Source organism: Lagopus muta, chromosome 6 (assembly GCF_023343835.1).
Source record: "Lagopus muta isolate bLagMut1 chromosome 6, bLagMut1 primary, whole genome shotgun sequence".
In the NCBI taxonomy this organism is placed as follows: domain Eukaryota; kingdom Metazoa; phylum Chordata; class Aves; order Galliformes; family Phasianidae; genus Lagopus; species Lagopus muta.
In genome coordinates this window covers 59,400,389-59,419,170 of record NC_064438.1, presented here as the reverse complement: position 1 = coordinate 59,419,170, position 18,782 = coordinate 59,400,389, and the positions used below count along the sequence as shown (strand labels likewise).

At 46.2% G+C, this 18,782-nt stretch overlaps 2 long non-coding RNA genes across 4 annotated transcripts; one reads left to right on the top strand and one right to left on the bottom strand.

Moving 5' to 3' along the window:
- Positions 1-271: 271 nt before the first annotated feature.
- Positions 272-6,118, top strand: LOC125695195 (uncharacterized). Of its 2 annotated transcripts, XR_007377863.1 has the most exons (5): positions 314-337; positions 453-542; positions 1,077-1,173; positions 3,571-3,722; positions 3,878-6,118. It is a non-coding gene; the product is annotated as an uncharacterized LOC125695195 (long non-coding RNA). The 2 variants fall into 2 exon arrangements; XR_007377862.1 differs by lacking the exon at positions 453-542 and having other exon boundaries at positions 272-337.
- An 8,336-nt stretch (positions 6,119-14,454) lies between these two features.
- LOC125695194 (uncharacterized) lies at positions 14,455-18,528 on the bottom strand. Of its 2 annotated transcripts, XR_007377861.1 has the most exons (4): positions 18,456-18,528; positions 17,794-17,983; positions 15,522-15,762; positions 14,455-14,900 (listed from the first exon to the last, which is right to left on the bottom strand). It is a non-coding gene; the product is annotated as an uncharacterized LOC125695194 (long non-coding RNA). The 2 variants fall into 2 exon arrangements; XR_007377860.1 differs by lacking the exon at positions 15,522-15,762.
- Between the last annotated feature and the right edge of the window lie 254 nt (positions 18,529-18,782).

Sequence of the window (18,782 nt, the reverse complement as noted above, 5' to 3'; positions counted from 1 at the left end):
CAAGAGAAGCTCCTTTCTTTGCCCAGGCCTGCAATAAGTGGCTGTGGTGAATCGCACACTGTGCACACGTACACTCATCCACCCTGGAAATGCAGCATTTGTCCTAGAGCTTTTCCTGAAATACAGCTGTAGCAGAAATGCTGTCACAGCCTGAAGCAATGATGGAACACCTGTTGGGAAGGCAGGGCCAGCCCAGGGGAGCTCAGGTGCATGCAATGTACCTGAATGATGGAAGGGCTGGAGCCAGGATCCTCCCCTTCCCAGACCTCATTTAAGGTTGGCAGTGGCAGGGACAGGATTTTGATGGAGGTTCCTGCTTACCTGAAGCCTTCTAAAGGTAAGCAGCTTTTTTTTTTGCTTCTGTGGCTGTTGGATTTGGGCTTGTTCTCATTTGCTATAGCGTAAGGCTTTGCCACCCTGCTGTTATTGTACTATTTTCCATCCCACTGTAGCGTTGCATCAGCTCTCTCTGCTGTTCCAATGAAGTGGTCTTGTCTTTCTCTTGATTCAAGTAATGAACATTTCTTGGCTTAATGAAGGAGGTAGGTAGTACTAGACTAGGTATTTAGAGCATGGTTTTGCTGTTGTCAGCAGCTTTATAGTCTAGCATTTTCCTTACTAAAACTGTGGTGACTTTGCACTAGGAAGGTCAATGTGTTTAGCCTGGTGCTGTATTGCTCTCTACCTTGGCTGTGTGGTGGCAGAAGGTTTTGTTGTGGATTGTCTCTATGTGATGCTGTAGGAGACAGCAGGATTTTGCTTGTCCCTTCCCCCTCAATGTAGGGCAAGTCTGTGTTTGTTACAAGACGACTGCAGTGCTCAGCAAGAAGCTTTCATGGGCAAAGGGCCATGGTAGAACACCTGAAGCTCTAATTAAGATACAGCTGTGATCACTTAAAAGCCAGGTCTACTGCTGAAGTTCCCTCAGTGCTGGGGCGGCTTTTAGCTGATGGCTGGATGTGTTGGTGGGTGGTGCTGGATGTTGCAGGTGAGTGTTCAGCAGGATGTAGTATGAAAGTAATGGAGGACCTAAACTGTAGTTTCTAATAAGGAAATGTTTTTTCAATTCTTTAAAGGATCACTGGAGACAATAGAGCACGAAGAATATCATATACCAGTAAGGAGATGAAAGTAATTATGACACAGGAAAGTAAGTCTTTGAAATGCAAAAATGTAAGTATTCTACAACTGATTAATGCTGTTTCTTTAATTTTTAAGCAGAGTTCTTTTATTCAGTCCCACCTGTTCAGTGAGCTGTCAGCAAGACCAGTTTCTTGTGAGTTAACAGAGCTGCAGCAAAGCAACAGCAGTTGCAGGGCTGCCCCAGTTCATTCTGCACTTGGAGGTCCTGCTGAATTTTCTCAGGTGGAATAATTGTTGTGGGTTGTGTGTAAGGATCTCGGTGAAGAAGTTGAATTTGGTTTTATTCCTGTTTTTCCTTAACCTGCAATTCTAAAGCTGCATGTTACGAATGGTCCTCTACTGAATTAATCCTGTCCTCATGTAATGCTTATTAGATTTTCTGTTGGCTTTCTGGAATTGCTCTAACCTTATTCTTCTAGTCCAGTGTATAAATCATATATTCCCACAAAAGCCTGTTGATAAGCAGTACTTCTGCAGGTGTTTCCAGAGGTAACTGCAAGCAAAAATCAATAGTGACCACTTGAAATGTTATCTGCTGCAATGTTTTGAGGGCAGCATGCTCTGCAGTTTCATTAAATTAACAAGTATTTGTAGTTTGTTCATGGGGACAAGAAAAGCAGGAAGGGAAGCCCTTAAAATAGCATCTGCATTTGTGTAGCTGAGCAAAAAAAAAAAAAAAGTAACACAAGCAATATTGGAAGATGATTCTAGAACACAATTTCCAAGCAATCAGCTAGTTTTGTTTATAATACAAATGTGTTAGGTATAATTCTCTCTTTGAGAAAAACAATGTCGTTGGTTTTCTGGTGAGTTTATAAGTCAAATTGGAAAACATCTTCTACTGAAAATAATATATAATGAAGTGCTGATGGATTTTTGTTTAGTAATACTTTAAGAGATTTAGAATACTTTGCTTGGGAGCAAGTTTGATTTGTGACAGGCAGCTGATGCCTGTGAAGGTCTCTGTCTTGCTGGCCCTCTCTCAGGACAAGAGGGCAGACATAGGCTGGAGCTGGAGGTCTTGCATGGTTTTACTCTGGCTCTGCTGGGATGGTGCTTCTGCAGATGGCCTCTGCTTAGGCTGTTGCTCTTGCAGTGCCCATCAATCTGACTGAGCTGCAGGTGTCCCTGCTCACTGCAGAGGAGTTGGACCAGATGGACTTTAAAGGTCCCTTCCAGCTCAGATGATTTGTGATCTGCCTAAATTGGGATTCCATCTGAGTAATGCCCAGGATGCTGAACCTGAGGTACATTTGAGAATTGTCACTGAAATCCCAGCCGGTTATTTTTTTCCTCACAAGGTCTCTTGGTATGTTCTACTTTTCCTCTGGAGTCAGGAAGACTGAAGGAGCGAGCTCTTACCTTATCTTTTATGGACCTTCACATTTCTCCTCAGGAAGCCCAGGAGATTACAGTTAATGAAGAAAGTGACAGTAAAACTTCCTCATAGCTTTTTCTGAACTAAATACAAAGCATACCTTGTGCAACAGTTGGCTTTGCTTGACCTCTTTCTTCCTAACTTCAGATATATTAAGGATGTGTCTGTTTGCATCTGCTTTCCAGCACATTTGTTTGGCTGGCTGTCAATACACTGCTGTTTAGTTGGCTTGGAAGACATAAATTACACATTTTGCCAGAAATAACATGTAAGGAAATAAAGTAGATTTGGATTTTTAGAGCAACAAAACTTCAGGCATCATCTACCTGACACCTGAAAATGGGGATGTACCCATAATGTGAGAAAGGTCATTAATCTGCTGTGGATTTTTGTGGGCGCAGTGCAGCACGTCCTCCATGTGCCATCTGTCTCAGAACAGGTTCGCTATAAAGTGAGATGAAGTTACTCTGGCACGGAGTTTCACATACAGATGCTCCCGAGGCAGCTGGGCAAAGGGGGAAGCTCCTTTCAGTGGTGAATGGGTTCCATTCATCTGAGCAGACATTGTCATTTATGTGCAGGAGGGGGTGGGGGATCATGGACTACAGCCTCAACTGCGCTGCTCAGGCAGTGCTTCTATTTGAATGCAGGGGAAACCAAGCCAGGCCTAGTTTTGAGTTATGCTGGGAAGAGGAGAATGGGATAATGGCTGATGTTATGAGTGTGGCATTCCCTGGGCATCTGTGGGGACACTTCCAGGGAAAAGCTGGAAATGAAGTGTAGAATCTCCTGACTGTGTACAGCACAATGCTGACTTGTGCTGCATCCGTGTCTGCAGTAAGATAAATGCAGTAGTTTTGCTGCTTACTAGCTAGTGTTCAAAAGATAATTCTGGCTTTGGATACATCTTTTGGGATGTTCCATACAGAAACAGAAATGAGTTAACAAATTTGTTGAGCCTGATCCAGTGGAATTTGTTCAAATCCACTGACAAGAACATTCTTTCACTATTCTACCTGTCTTCTACAGCAGTTTTTCTTCTGTTACAGAAAGCGTTATTATTCTGGCTGTCTGTATGCATCTCAGTGACACTTCCTCCTGGTATTTTTTGCCTGAAAGTTGTGTATCTAAGAGCCCACCTGCCACAGGAAATCCTCTAACTGATGTATTCCTTGTGCAGTAACTTGGAGGCTTTCTGAATGTAAGTCTTCCCATTCCAAGGCAGTAATATTCCACAATATTCAGCTCTTGGAAGTCTTTGAAACAGGGGCTACCAAAATGGATTTTAGTTTCTTGGCATAACAAAAGAGTTTCTCTAGATTTTTCTCTAGCCTTCTAAATTGATTTCTTCTGCAGATAAAAGGCATGTGGAAGTGTGTTTTAAATTTAAACTGGATGAGATTTCCCAGTGCCCTGAGAGTTACCTTTTGGATAACAGACGTTCAGCTGGATGACAAGATGCCTCTTAATGGCATCGCAGCTGTGATAATCCAACCAATAGAGATGTCTATCGAGGGTTCACAACAGCCTGCCCTTGAGCGGAGCCGGAGCCGCCTGGGCAATGCGCAGCGGTGCCAGCAGAGGGCGCTCGTGGAACGCAGCAGCTCCGGAGCTTTCAATGGAGAAAATCCCGCCGCTCAGCGCGGGGCTCCGCTCAGCTCACCGCCGGGAGGGCGGCTGGTTTGGCTCCTGCGCTCGGCACAGCTGTACCAAGGGCATTAGCCTGTGTATCTTAACACGGATCGCCTGCTTCTGGGCAAGTTGCTTCTGACTCACCTACCTGCGTGCCCCGAAATGGTTTTACGTGCCCGTAACGTGTCTTGTGATCCCATTCTGCAGGGGCTGCTTCTGTGTCCTGGGTCCGTGCTTCAGCAGCGCACAGCTTCAGGATGAGTGCCTCCGAGCTCCTGACCGCGCTGTAGATGCCCCTGTTTACTGCAGGGAGTTGCACGTTAACGGTCCTTTCTGACTCAAACCATTCTTTGATTCTGTGAAGATATTCCATAAATGGGCTGTGAAATGCCTGTGTTATTTGGAACGGAGACATTTCCCGGGTCTACAGGCGAAGCGTCTGCGTGAGCAATGCGGAAACGGGCAGCCCCCAGAGGCGGGCGGCCGGAGCGGCTGTGCGGGGCTGGGCTGTACGGAGCTGGGAGCTGGCTGATGGATGGGGTGCCTGTGGAGGAGGAGTGTCTGAGGGAACTGGGGATGTCTGGTCTGGAGAAAAGATGTTGACCACGGTGATCCTTTCAGTCCCTTCTAACTCGGGGTATTCGGTGATTCCATGAGGCTGAGGGGAGACCTGCAATTATCTGAAAGGAAGTTACGGTGAGGAGAGTGGCAGTTGCTTTTCTCAGGTGACGAGAGAGTGTGAGAGAAGGTGCTCATGCTGCACTGGGGATTTTTTGTTGTGGGTGTTTGGAATAATTTCTTCAAAGAGGATATTCAACCATTGAGATGGGCTGCGCCAGGAAGGGTTGGAGTCCCTGTCGCCAAGGACATCTAAGAGACGTGGACATGGCAGTAGGAGTTGTTTAGTAATGGAACCCAGTAGGTCAGGTTAATGATTGGACTCGATGATCCTGAAGGTCTTTTCCAACCTAAATGGTTCTGCGATTCCAACCCTTCATCAGAAGAGCTGGAGACAGGGGTCAGTCTGAATGCCTGGAGCCTGGGCAGTGCCTTGTCAGACCTGTTTGAGAGCTCAAAACTGCCCTTGTGTGAGCAGCTGCACAGACTGGTAGCCCTTCCAACCAGTGCTTTTATGGTTGTTTACTACCTTAGGGAAAAAAGGAGAGAGCTGTTAAACTTTCACAGGCTGTAACTACAAGTGCTGGACTTTGTGTATTCTCTGTATTTTCTTAATTTGCTTAATGTGATGTATGATTCATAGAATTTAAATTATGAAATAGTACATAAAATTTAAGGATATGATTTACCTACAATTCATTTTTATTATGAGAATTCCTGTTCTGTTCTTCCTAGAATAGGCTTCAGGAAGAACATTTATATTAAAGCCAGAGTCATTACTAAATAAAATGTTTACAAGCATTTGAGGCTCATGGAGGATACTGATGTGATGATCCACAATTTAAAACCTGTACACACAATTTCTCAAGTGACACGTGCTTATAGGCCAGTTACTCCTATCAATGTGAAAACAAGGCATGTTCTCTGCATAATTCAGGCTCTGCTAAAATATGCATAGTGTTCCTGAGAATTTTCTACAAATAATGCCTATGAGAGACAATTGATAATCCTCTGGAAACAGGCTTTAGCTGAAAATTACAGGACCATTAGGAGCATGGAATCCCATGTTGTAAGTAGACACGTCGGTCTTGCTGTGTGTAGATTAGCACAGTGCCTTTTAAGTCAACCACTAATACCTTATTAAAACATTTGCTAGCATTCTGCACACATGCTTCAGAGCATTTGTGTCTTTCTGATAACCAGTGTTGTTTCTTCGTGGATCCCTGCGCAAGCAGTTTAGGTCTTCTGCTTTAATGCTGTTTTGTTGATACAAGAGTTCAAGCTCAGATAAATGGGGAAAACCACTTGGCAGAGATGGGGTGGCCCTCCTGAACCCCAGGAGGGTAACCGGGTGCAATGTAAGGCCAGTGAGCTTTAACCTGGCAGTGCCATCACCAGCCAAGCCACCTCTCTGCCCCTGGAAGAACACCCATATGGGGTGCAGTGTGCCAGACCCTTCCAAGCCTTTTTCTGGGGCTCTGGGTGTTAAGGTGGCCCTTTGATGCAGGAGCATCCCTGCAGCCAGGAGATACTGTGCCCTTTCCAGAGGGAAGAGCTGACAAGTTGAAGGTGAGGCTGGAGAGCACTTTGTTTTCTATTAACTGTCTCCAAGGAGTATTTCTCACACAGCTCCAGGGTGGCAGGGTGCTGGGGCAGCAAGGCGAGCAGAGAAGAGCAGATTGAAGAACACTGTGGTAGTAGAAAGGTCTGAGCATACAGTGAGGGAGAACAGCTTGTCCACTGCCACTGCAGCATGATGAAATACAATGTCCAGTTGTTCCATCTCTGAATACAAAGCTGTAGCTGACCATGTAAAAGCAATTTCATGGCCAAGTCCCAGGAATGTGGCTGTTTTGCCTGTACAGAATGTCCTTAGATATCACGATGTATTTGTGTCCTCCAACTTCTATTTATGTTCAGAGCTCATTCAATTTGGGAAGTTGATGTTGTCACCTGTGCTTTTATTTGTGAGTAACATGATTTTGAGAGCACCAAAAGCCTTAAGGAACAAAGATCGTGTGGTTATTACATTATGCTCATTTTTAGGCCGTGGCTGTGCTGCAGAAAACGTCATCCTGTTCCGTCGACTTCAAAGCTGAGCACATGTTCTGCAGTGCAGATACGGATGCCCAATTGAAAACCATCTCAGAGGGATGGAAGGCTGCCCTCAGCTGGGAGCCTGATCCCTGCAGTGCGGGTATCCCCTGTCCTGCTGCTGACCTGCTTGTGCCAATTGTTGCTCAGGGCCGAGCTGGGAGCAGTGCAGTGCTGGTTGCCTGGGAAGTAGCTCTGCTACTGGCACCTTTGCTGTAAGGTCACTCTTTCAAAAGTACCTCTTGTTTTGTTTTTTTTTTTCCAAATGTAGTCTCATGGGTTATCGAGGTGTTTCATCTAAATATTCCTTCTCTCTTTTACTGTTTCTGCCTCCAAAAAACCCCACCCAGAACCAAATTCAAAGCAATCAAATGGAATCGTTGGCTAGAAGTATCTCTTCCTGGTGCATTTTAATGATGTATTTGTAAGGGTTCAGTTTTGTTAACAGCTTTCAATGGCACATTAAAACTTACATCCTTCAAAATCATAGCTTCTGAGTTAGAAATCATCCTTTGTGTTGTTTTTTTGGTATCTTTCTCACAGATATGTGAGGCTAATACCAAATTTTGTAGATTCTGGCATTTATGGAATACAGTAACAGCCACGGCATAGAGCAGTGCAGATGGAGTCCTGTATGTGATATTGCTGAAAATGAATAATTTATGGCTGCTACTACTTGAGACTGGTGTGAGATCACTGTGAGACTGGCCAAGAACACAGGTTCATCGGCTTCTCTTGGCTTGTTAATGTGTGATAAGCATGGTGAGCACACTGGGGCAGCAGCTTTGGTTGCAGCGTGGAGCAGCTGGTGATGCAGTGGTGGTTGCAGCCCAGCTGTGCAGGCAGGGGCTGGGCATGAGGCCTGGGGCTGCCTCTCCTGACCTGTGCTAGGATGGGAGCAGGGACAGGAATAGTTCAAGGGAGAATGTTAATCTGCGTCAAATAGGGACTATTTTAAGAGTAGGAATAAGAAACTGTGTTCATAATTTCATTCCCATGAGTGCCTCTGTGCTTATAAATACCTCCTATTTGCATGGAATTGTTTATTGTAATAGCTTTGGTGTTTAGAAGGCACAAATAACATCTCCACTGGGAATAAGGAAATGTCTTCCCTGACATCTAAAATAATCTGCTTCATCTACTTTTGAACTAAGAAGTATTTTAAGAACAATTATTGAATAGTTTTCAACAGCTAACGGGAATTCAGGCTTTGATGTACGAGTGGACAGAAGTTCTGAGCCTTTGCTCAGCTGCACAGAGGCTGCTGCAGCCTGTGCACAAAGGCAGCAGTGTGCAGGAGTTGTTTGTGTGCTGCGAGGTGGCCAAGAAGGTTTGCTGGGCACTGTTCAGGGATGACTGACGTCGTGACACCAGCTGTGTGGCAATGAGAAAGCTTCAGTGAACCAGTTCTCTGCTGTTGTCTATTGGTTTAAACTGCAATACTGAATGAAGAAATTGCCTAGTAAATTTATTTATTAGGCCCTTCAAAATCTAATAACAAAATATGTCAGGCATTAATTTACCTGGAAAGATAATCAGAGACCTTCCATGTGGAGCAGGCAGTCTGGACAGCGTCTGTAAAGTTAATGGGTTATGAAATGAGAAGCTAGGAGTCTGCATAGCTTCAGTCTCTCTAAGGTTCTCTTAGGCCGTGAGCAGCTCCAATACGCTGCTTGTCTCCAGAAATGCTGCCCAGGCTCCCCCCACTCCTCAGCTCCCCGCATCAAATGAAAACTTTGGGAGCAGAACTTTTGCTGGCCTGTATGAGGAGGGGTTGGAGTGGGAATGTCTTGAGGTCCCTTCTAATCCATATGGCTCTGTCATTTCTTGGCCCCCGTTTCTGAGCTGTGGGTCCCAGCTGGAGGCACACAGTGCAGTACGAAGAGGGGTTCAGGAGAGTTGTGGCTGCTGGCAGGTCAGGGTTCTTGCTGCAGCAGCCGGGTGCCCCAGGCACGTGGTGCCTCTGCACTGCAGTCATGGGGCTCACAACAGAGCACCAAGGTCTGTTGCTGCTGAGGTCTGCAATGCAGGTCGTGATTCCTGAGCTGTGTGAAGCCTACTCACTCGCAGCGAGGTTAAGTGGCACTATGCTTTAACTTTTTAACTTTACTATCAGATCAGCAGCTCAGAGGCCCTTAGCGTTTGCTAGGCAGAAGCCAAGATTTTTCAGGGCTGCTGAATGCCACAGTACGTCTCTCAATGAGCAAAAGCTGCCTCAATCGCTTTATATGTGGGTCCTATCAGATTAAATGCTACAAGAGTATCTTAGATGTCAGGATCACGGGATCCAGGGCTGGGAATGGACCGCTGGTGTCCCAGCCCATGGTTGGCGTGCGGTCAGCTTTGGACTCAGATCAGGTTCTCAGGGCTTTACCCCATCAGCTCTCAGCACCCTTCGGGATGTAGATCCCACAGCCTAGGGCAGAGGAAAGGTTTCTTCCTACATCAGCCCGAACTGCTCCAGAAGTGATGAGCACTGTAGCTCCTGTTCTCCTGCCACTGCTTTATTCTTGTTCTGTTCACTGCTTGTTCTCCTTTACTGCTTCTGGTGCCAGCCCCATCCCTGGTAGCACTTTCTGGGCTCAGGAGTGGCTGTCAGTTCCTGCCTCATCTGGGGCCTGTCCTCGGAGGACATGCTCACAACCAGTACCTTGCTGGGGATGCTCAGTGGTGCCGACAATGGCTCTGTGGTTCAGTACCAGCCTATTTGAGGTATGTAGCAGCTACACTGGTAATTGGGAGTGTAATGTATTCACTCCCTGCACAGCACAACTGATGCCTTTGTTTGTCACATTCCTTTCTGTGGTTTACACAGCTGTCACAGAGCGAATAAATCGATTATATTTCTTCAACGTTGCTTCCACAAAGCTAGGCTGTGTGATGTATAAATCAGCAAACAGGATGCTTGACCGCTCTCTTAGCTTCTGTGGAGCATGTTCTGATTAGTCTGGATACAGCAGCTGAAACAGGTGTGGAGGCTGTGAGTTGGGGGTGCTCTCTCAGAGGGGGGGAAAAAAAAAGCTGTGTAACGCTGTGGGTGTGCAGCATATAGGGAGAAGTGAAATATGTTGTGATGTTAAATGAGCCTCATTCAGTGAGAGGAGATTGTCCAGTTCCAGCTTCTTCTCACACCAGAACGAAGGGACGCAAACATGATATTTTAAAATCTGGGATATCTTACAGAAACGGAAGCAATACAATACAAGGTAAAGTGAAATTAAATAAAGCACGGATTGGGAACAACAAATACACAATCCGCAGGCCAGATGCAGCCTTGGAACGTAGTCTGACTATGGATTTAGAGAAATTTGTTTTGTTGTGCCTGCTCTGCGTGCTCATACCTCAGGACTGAGAGAAATGCACTCTGCCCAGCTGTTTGTTAGAAGCAATGTCTGATTGTGATGGAGCCTTCCATTAAGAGTGTTTCTGAAAACGTATTATCATCCCACTGTTCTCCATGTTATGTCAGTACTTAAACATTCTTTCTCCCTTCTCTGGAGACGGTTTTCTCTCTATAAAGAAAAAAGCACCAGTGGGAAATTAGCTGATAGCAATCTTACTTTACATGCTCCTTTTTCTATATCTACAGCACAACAGAACGTGGAGTGGGCAGCTTTGCTTTCCTTCAGCAGTCTGCTGAACCGTGTTTGCCAGACATGCTAGGCCTGGTGAGTCCTGCACCCAAGGGCCAAGCAGCGCTGCTGAGCAAGCGTCTGCCCAGCCTTTCCTTTGGAGTTGCACTTTCTTTGTGAACCTTATTCACCTTCACTGGAAGATACGCTTTTGCTTAAAGTAGTGACAGCCCTGCAGAAAGCAGCGGAGTTAAAGCTAGAGACGGCTCTGCTGCGTTCAGTAAAAGCTGATCTATAATATTGAGAGGGGTGCGTCACTTTCCTGCACTGCTCGCAGTGCTTCTCTTTGGTTACTGCTAAGACTCCTGGCTCCATTGGCCATTAGCAGCCATGTTTGTTCTTTCTCATTTGTACTCTCACTTCACTGAAGTTCATCTGCTTGCAGGAAGTGATCAGACTTCTCAACACAGAGGTCTGATGAGATATGAGCAGAACACTCTCTAACTGTGGCAATCAGATGTAAAAATTTTTTCTGCTCAGTAAAATCCCATGGATATTGCCTAAAATCCTATAAAACCTGTGAGATGAAAAATGAGACTTCTCTGGCCTCTTCTCCCTCTCTTGTAACCACACTGGACTGGATGTGTCAGGTCTGACTCTGCTGGTTCTCATGTGGATCCCGGTTGCCCCAACTCAGTTTCTTTCGTGCTAATCCTGGATGGTCCTTCTTCTTCTATTTGACTACCTGACTTCACATTCTGCCTGCACAGAGCCTTACTCTTGAGTGCACTGTTAGCCCTATAGAAGAGAGCTGGGTTCAGCTTGCAGGATTTGATGCACACAGGCTGGAGAGGTGCTGTAGTGAGTTGTTCCATGTGGCTCCCCGTGACTCTCCTTGGCTTCTCCAGCAGTCAGGGAAGCAATGAGCGGAGAGAAGAACCCCAGAGTGCCTTGGCCCCCTGTGCAGGGTGCAAAGGTCCTGAAGGTGGGGATGGTTGCTCTTTGGCTGCTTGTACCCAGCACCCAGTACCATATCTGAGAGCTTTTGAAGTGCCCTCCCAGCAGATGAGGAGCTGGTGCTACTCTGGCTGTGGGACTGTCTGCAGGGTTAGCAGCCTCCAGTGAAGTGCTGGGATGTGCAAAGTTCTCACAGTGGGGAAAAAAAAAATCTGCATTTTTGTGCTGAATTTTAGCCATGCTTCTGATCCCCATGATAACTCTGAATTCTGCATCTTGTCTCAAAATAAGAAAGCAACAAGTTTCTCATTTAAACCAAAATATGTAAATAAAATAGAAGCTCTTGCTATGGAAAAAATGCTCGTTCATTCTCCATGATGCAATTTTTCCTGCTAAGATTAAAAGGGTTTATATATCTTCAATTCTACTCTTGAATTGCCTTTTTCAGTGTCACAAGCTATTTGTATGTATATATGGAAGGAGGGAAGCACTCCTTGTTCTCCAAACATGCACTCTTTCCTCTTGTTCCAGGAAGTCTCAGCCATGCTTGGCATGTTAGAAACAACAGAAACAGCTCCAGATTTCCAGGAATGGTCCAGTGAGTAAGGGTTTCTTACCACCACAGGCTCTGAAGGCACTGGGCTGCTTATGATCCTGCCCATCCAGCATCCTGTGTACTGGGTTGTTTTCCCAGTGACTTGGTTGTTCTGTTTAGAACTGTAGAATCCTTAGAGTTGGAAAGGACTTCTGAAGGCCATCTAGTTCAGTTCCCCTGCAATGAACAGGGACATCCACATCTAGATCAGGTTGCCCAGAGTGGTCTCCAGGGAAGAGGCATTTCATACACAGATCCTCTCATTTCCAGCCCTGAGGATTACTGTTCTGAGGCTGCACTCACCTGCCCATGTAGTATCTCTCCCAGCACATCACTACCTGGGTTTTCCCTGGATCCATGTCTTAAGAATGGCTCTCCTACCCTGTGGGCCCCATTCTTGTTGGCTCTGTGTGCTCACATCCCAAGTGCTGTGGCTGCCTGTGCCTCACATCCCCCGCTGCTCCTGGGTCTCCCAAAGAACAGGGCAGTGGGGACTTGACTTTGCTATGGATGTGACTGTGTCTCACCAGGAGGAAGAAGTCCATTCATGCTCCTGCCATGTACAGAGAAATGCTAAAGACGTTTGGGAATTGCACAATAGCTCAATGAAATGACAGCCTTTTTCCTTAAAGACAGATATTGCTTTGATCAAGTGCTCACTTGCTTTGCTTGAATAAGCCAAACTCATTCCAAGAACAAAAGGGCTGCCACTGCAATAGCCTGGCTTTTCAATTTCAAACTATCTGCAGATTACCGAATAAATGAAATATTCAGCATACACAAATACTGTACGGAATGATATGATATGGGCCATTTCACTTCCTTTCATCCTTTTCCAACTTGCTGGCTTTTATGTAATGGATAGACCTACATCAAAAGCCACACTCAAGAATAAACAAATACTTAAAGCACACATTACACATGGCATTCCTAAGCCATCTGTAAATGATATAGAATTATTCTTTGAAGAATAGAGAGGCAGAGTCTAATATACACTCCTCCATGAGACCAGACCATGATGCAGTGACAGAGCAGCGTTCCTGAGTGCTTGGTGTATGTGAGATACCAGCTGCCTTTGGGGTGCGTCTGTATTTGACAACACAAATAAGGACAGTCTTTGCTGCTAGGACCCCAGAACAGAGATGCATCAGATGCATCTTCCAACTCTTTTTAATCCTATCTGTCACTCCTGCAGTGAGGCGATGTGAGCTCCATCTCAGGCAGTTCATGGTAGCAATCTTCAGCACCACACTGCCAACTTGTCAAGCAATCTCTTGTGGTCCTCTTGTAATGTCCCTTACACCTGGGACATGCTTTCAGTCTCTGAGGGGCAATTTCACTGTCCGTCTCTGCCTGAACATCTTTTCTGCCTCTCAGGGTGTCAGCAGGCTGGAGCATTGCCTGCTATGCCCATGGGATCCTGCTGATCTCCAGCTGGGGACGTCACTGTGCTCTGTGACCCACCCTGGCTCTGCAGGTCAGGAACCAGACGTATATTTACAGCAGTCTTTGGGAAGGACAGATGCTCTGGTCAAAAGTGCTGTGAGAGACAATACCAGGCAGACTCTTTAAGTATGGGATATACCCTGCAGCTGGAAAATTGATATGCATCCAGAAGAAAACACCTGAGCTGTTTGCCCAGCCTGTGACACCAGAGGAATGCGCACTGCCCAGTGCCTTTGGGACTCAAACTTGGTCCGTACCGAATATACTGAGTCTGATTAGTAGCTCATCAGGCTGGAGCAGATGATCTTCCATTCGTATCTTCTGGCTCATTAAGTCCAGACAGTCACTGACTGCAGCTGTGATCCTTCTCTGCTTTTATTCCTATGGGAATCTCTTTCTCAAAGTTGAGATTTCAGCATTATATGCCAAACTTCATTGTCAGTAAGGCCTGTACAGTAATGCTCGTGTTTTCTTAACATATGAGTTCTGTACAGTAATGCTCGTGTTTTCTTAACATATGAGTTCTCCCTTATATACACTTATATACGCTCATTTCAGTCATTTATAGTTACTATTCATGATTCAGCAGTTTTCTGTTATTTCAGGTTCTCCATGCCACTCATGCTGTTTTCCAAACTAAAGTCACTGCTACTTTTTGGACCAGAGATTATGTTACATATCCTGCAGCCAGTCCACACTGCCATTTGAGCCACCCATTCCCCATCTATTCTAGACATTTCTCACAATGTCACAATTGCCAATATGAGAAAGGTTTCTCTTCATACATGCACCTGCCTTGCTCCACAGCCAAGTGTCACCACTGCCCACCCTACACCTCCTGGACAGATTTCCAGTGCTGGTCTTTAGTAGAGATGGAAGGGCTCCTGTGCCACCCTGCTGGGACTTCTTGTGTACAGAGATAACAGAAAAAGCAAGCAGAATCTCAGCACCGCAGGGAGATGTGTGACAGCATTACAGCACAGCAAAACCTTCAGTGTTTTATTACAATACTTCAAATGAGAAACACTTTTCCCAGTGGGAAGTGGCCTCATCCCCTGCTCTCAGTCCCCCCTCCCCTGGCACACGGTGGCTCCCTGGTGCACGTCCTTGCCACCAAAGCTAAGCTGATCTTTCTGTTTCTCCAGAGGTTGTCCCCAAAATGCCCATTCCACATTGGTATCAGCTCTGTTTTCAGCATCACAGTGCAAATGAGTCAGCCAGGCTCTTTCTAGGAACTCCCATCTCTCTTCTCACGTCTTAACCAAGTTGAATTGCAGTTCTGATCTTGTTTCAGTGCCCATGAAATTGCAATGAAATATTGTTAAGGTGCCTCAAATAGAGTTTTATTTTGCTTTCAGAGGGTACTTTGGAATATTTTTCTTTATTTTATCTTGGTCCTTCTTTATAAGTAGTTGAATGGCAGCTTTACTTGTCTCCTGTGACGCCTTGCAACGTGACACACACCCTGTGAAGTGATTTTTTCAGAATTGTTATCCTGCATGGTACATATCACACAGTTTGTGCCCAGCACCTCCTCCTACTCATGCCACCTTTTAGTGCTAGCAGGTCAGATTGCATCCTGAGCATTATACCTTGTCTGTTGTGTTCTTTCCACCCACGGTACCTGCTCTCATCTCTGATTTCAGGACCTCAGGTCCTCCATTCTCCCCTGTTCCTGCTGTTTTCTCAGCAGCACAACCATTTCCATGTTTCTTACAGCCAGCATCCTCTCTCTAAATGTTGGTCAACAGTAGCTATCATCCATTCAACTGCTGTTCTCAGGAAGAACATTGTGCATTTCTGGCCACTTCACATCATTTACCTTCTAATGTTCTAGGTCTCATTGCTAAATTCTTATTCATTCTTTCTACCTTTGTATGAAAGTGAACATACTGATTATAGCGCCTCTCTGCTTTTTCCTTTCCTTTCTCCAGCATTAATTTCATTTCTGTTTTCTACTCTCAATCCCAGAGGCAAATGCAGGGAGGATGCACCTTTCTGTGAACACACTCATGACTATCCTCAGTCTTGCCCTGCACCAGTCTCAAATCTTTTATTTCTTTTCCTTTTCTCATTGCATCCTTACATTACTTCCTTAAGAGGGTGCTGGGCACCCAGGTCTCCTCATTGCATCTTCACACTCCATCTGCATTCTTTGCTCTGTGCTAGCTGGCATCTGGCATTATCAGTCCTTCCAGTTTTACTCCTTGTAGTCAGTCCTCCTCTTTATTGGTTATGGCCTCTAATGGGTCACTCAGTCTGCTGTGATTTATGGTATCTCTCTCCATAAAGCATTGTGGAAGTGGCACATAACTCCGTAGGCAATCCTATTCATCAGAGCAGATTCAGAGTAATCACCTATTTATCTCCTGTTCAATAGACTTGCTACAGCACTCATTATGAATTCATTTAAACTGATGTACAGTGTCCCATTATGCACTAATGGTGATGAGAAACATGACAAAACAAATACCATTTTAAAATTGGGAAATGAATCTGTGCAGCAAGATGTACTACTACAGCTACTGACAGATTCTTACTCTTGGGGTCTTCTGCAGCACACACTTCGTTGTCTCCTCATACCTGGGCTATACCCTGCTATGATGCCTCGGGCAGAATCAAATCCCTTCCTTCTCCTCCCCCCCCCCCCCCCCCCATATGGCTGCCAACACATGGTGAGGCTGCACCACTCCCCCCTCCCTGCAGCACACCTCTCAGCACAGTCCCTCTGCACAGCTCCCATCGTTGCAGTGCCTCTCCCACAGTCCCAGAGCACTGGCACAGCCTGGATCCATGGTGCTGGGCTGGGAATTGCCCAATGACTGCAACCGTGCTGAGTGCACTAACTGTGCTGCACTGCACCACGCAGCCCTGCTATGGCTCTGAATGTTCTTCAGGCCTCTTTCGTGTTTGTACGTTCAGGAGAATGAATTTCGCAGGGCTGTTGAATCCTTTTCCACAGGACTTGAAGCAATACTCACGTTGCTGTGATGTCTCAGAGCACCAAGGGAAGAACCTTGGCTTTAAACAAAAAGAACCAAGTTCTGTGCTCCTATTAGCTGGCGATTGGGGCCAGCTGCAGTGAGCAGCCGAGGGCCACTGTCAGGCAATGGAGCTGAGTTTTCACCAACACACTGCTTGCCCCTGCCCCGAGCTCTGGAGGCAGCAGAGGTGGCTGGGGCATGCTGGGGGGGAGCAGGAGGGAGCTGCTCTCCTAATCCTATCAGAATTTGAATCTTGAGCAATTCCTTAATGGTTTCGTACAGAAGCAGGCTGGGCTAACAAGAGAGCACAAAGAATGTCAGACAAATGCTTTGTGTCACTGAGGGAAAGGAGATTTTAAAATATTCATCCTATACTGAGCCATTCAGCACAGCCCTGGGGCGGATGGTGCAGTGGGCTTCTTTCCTGAAGACTGCCATAAACTTTGCAACACAGTGCCTTATTGCATCACTTACTGCATCTCAGCCCCTCCATGCAGGGCTCTGTTGCAGGCAGTGCACTACTGGGGCTGCTGTTTCCCTCAGCAAAAGCATGCTTAGAATCATTGTATCATAGAATCATTAAGATTGGAAAAAGTCTCAGATTAGCAGGTCCAAATGCCAACCCATCCTCACCACACACACTGAATCGTGTCCCTTAGTGCCACATCTCCAGTTCTGGAATACCTTTTAGGGAGGACAATTCCACCACCTCCCTGGTCAGCCTGTTCCAATGCAACTACTCTTTTGGAGAAGAAATTTTTCTTAATATCCATTCTGACCCTTCTCTGGCACAACTTGAAGCCGTTACCTCTCATCCTATCACTAGTTACCTACTTCTCCCAGACAGTTTCCCTAAAGCAGTGGTTTGGCCACAGCTCTGTAATGTAGTGCTGCAACCTCCTGTAGGAACAGGCCCAAGGATCCCAGCCACATGTATGACTGTCCAAGAAGCTGATGTCTGGAGGGGTGGGATGAGTCCAGAAGCCTGTGAACTTCCTTGCCTTCCCCTTAGAGCCATAGGTTTGAAGACTTAGATCATAGCTTTAGTGGAAAAAAATGCACACTGGGAGATGACGGCAAAAAGACTTCTCCAGAAAAAGAATCATGTGAAGAGCAACCCCTCCTCTCACTGTGTTGCTGATGCTCTGGGTGCTGCTGCCCCCAGGGTAGGCTACTGTTCATGTGGAGTTGTTCTGGAGCTCAACCCTGGACAGGAGTGTGTCAGAGGCCAGCAGACCCAGCGCTGTTCAGTGGGTTCAAGCCTGGGCCAACCTGGTACAGATGGTGGGGTGCTATGATGAGGCCTGTGTGACCCTCCCTTTCCCCCTAGTCATATCTAGGCTGTAAGAACAGATGTGGAGGTTGTTGTTGTACCTGTTATGATGGCTCTGAGTCAGGATGTCCCACAACTCGCTGCATGCAGCATCTCCTCCCCACACTTCTGACTTTTAAGGGCTTCGGTTCCAGTGGAAACCTCTCTCAGTGTTTTCAGTGAGGAGCAGGTTGGACACAGTCCCAGAATGGCACCAGCAAAGTTCTCACGAGTATCCAGTCAGAATTCATCCTGAAGTGAGATCACAGAGATGATGCAAAGCAATCAGACAAAAAACATAACCACAAATAGCTGTCAGTTTTTTTAGAACAGAGCTTCCTTTGCCTCAGAATCACAAAAGGATTTCTTTATGTGTGCATGTGGCCTTGTAAATCTGCAGTGTCTTGGAGGTGTGTGTTTAAAACTGCGTGAGCAACGCAAGGCTCAGTGTCAGCATTCACCTACATTAAATCCACCTTTGGATAAATCCACACAGCACACGGCCTCCCCAGCTGGAATTGTCTCCATAGAGCCTGTTCTGAGCTGCTGTGTCTGCACCTGGAGCAGGATCCTGTGCTTAGCCCTACAAAGGGCTGTCCCCACAGTTCACAGTATTTTATCATAACACCCAGTGACCCATCTGTACAATCAATCAGGGTACAAAGGTTAGGCTTAGCAAGATTACCACGATGGAAAGATAATCGAAAGAAATGGAAATACTCACCAATGCTGTAAGCTTGCAGTAAACTCCACAAGGAGCAATCTCCAGAAAGAGACCCTGCCTCAGTGGCAGTCAGCCCTTAAATGGGATCTAGGAGAGGTGCAGCCACCCTTTCTGGTAGCAAGGAGAATTGCTTTCACCTGTGCTACTGCGGCTGACTCAGTGCTGACTCAGGTGGTCCATCAGAGGTTCAAGCTGTGATCAGCAGTTCCCATACACCCGTCCAAGCCTGCTTCTCCAGCCCAACATGTCTGTGTGGTACAGACGTGTGCTCCTCATGGCTGTTTGCAGAGGTTTGCTCTGAGCCCTCAGCTCCAAATGCAAACAACG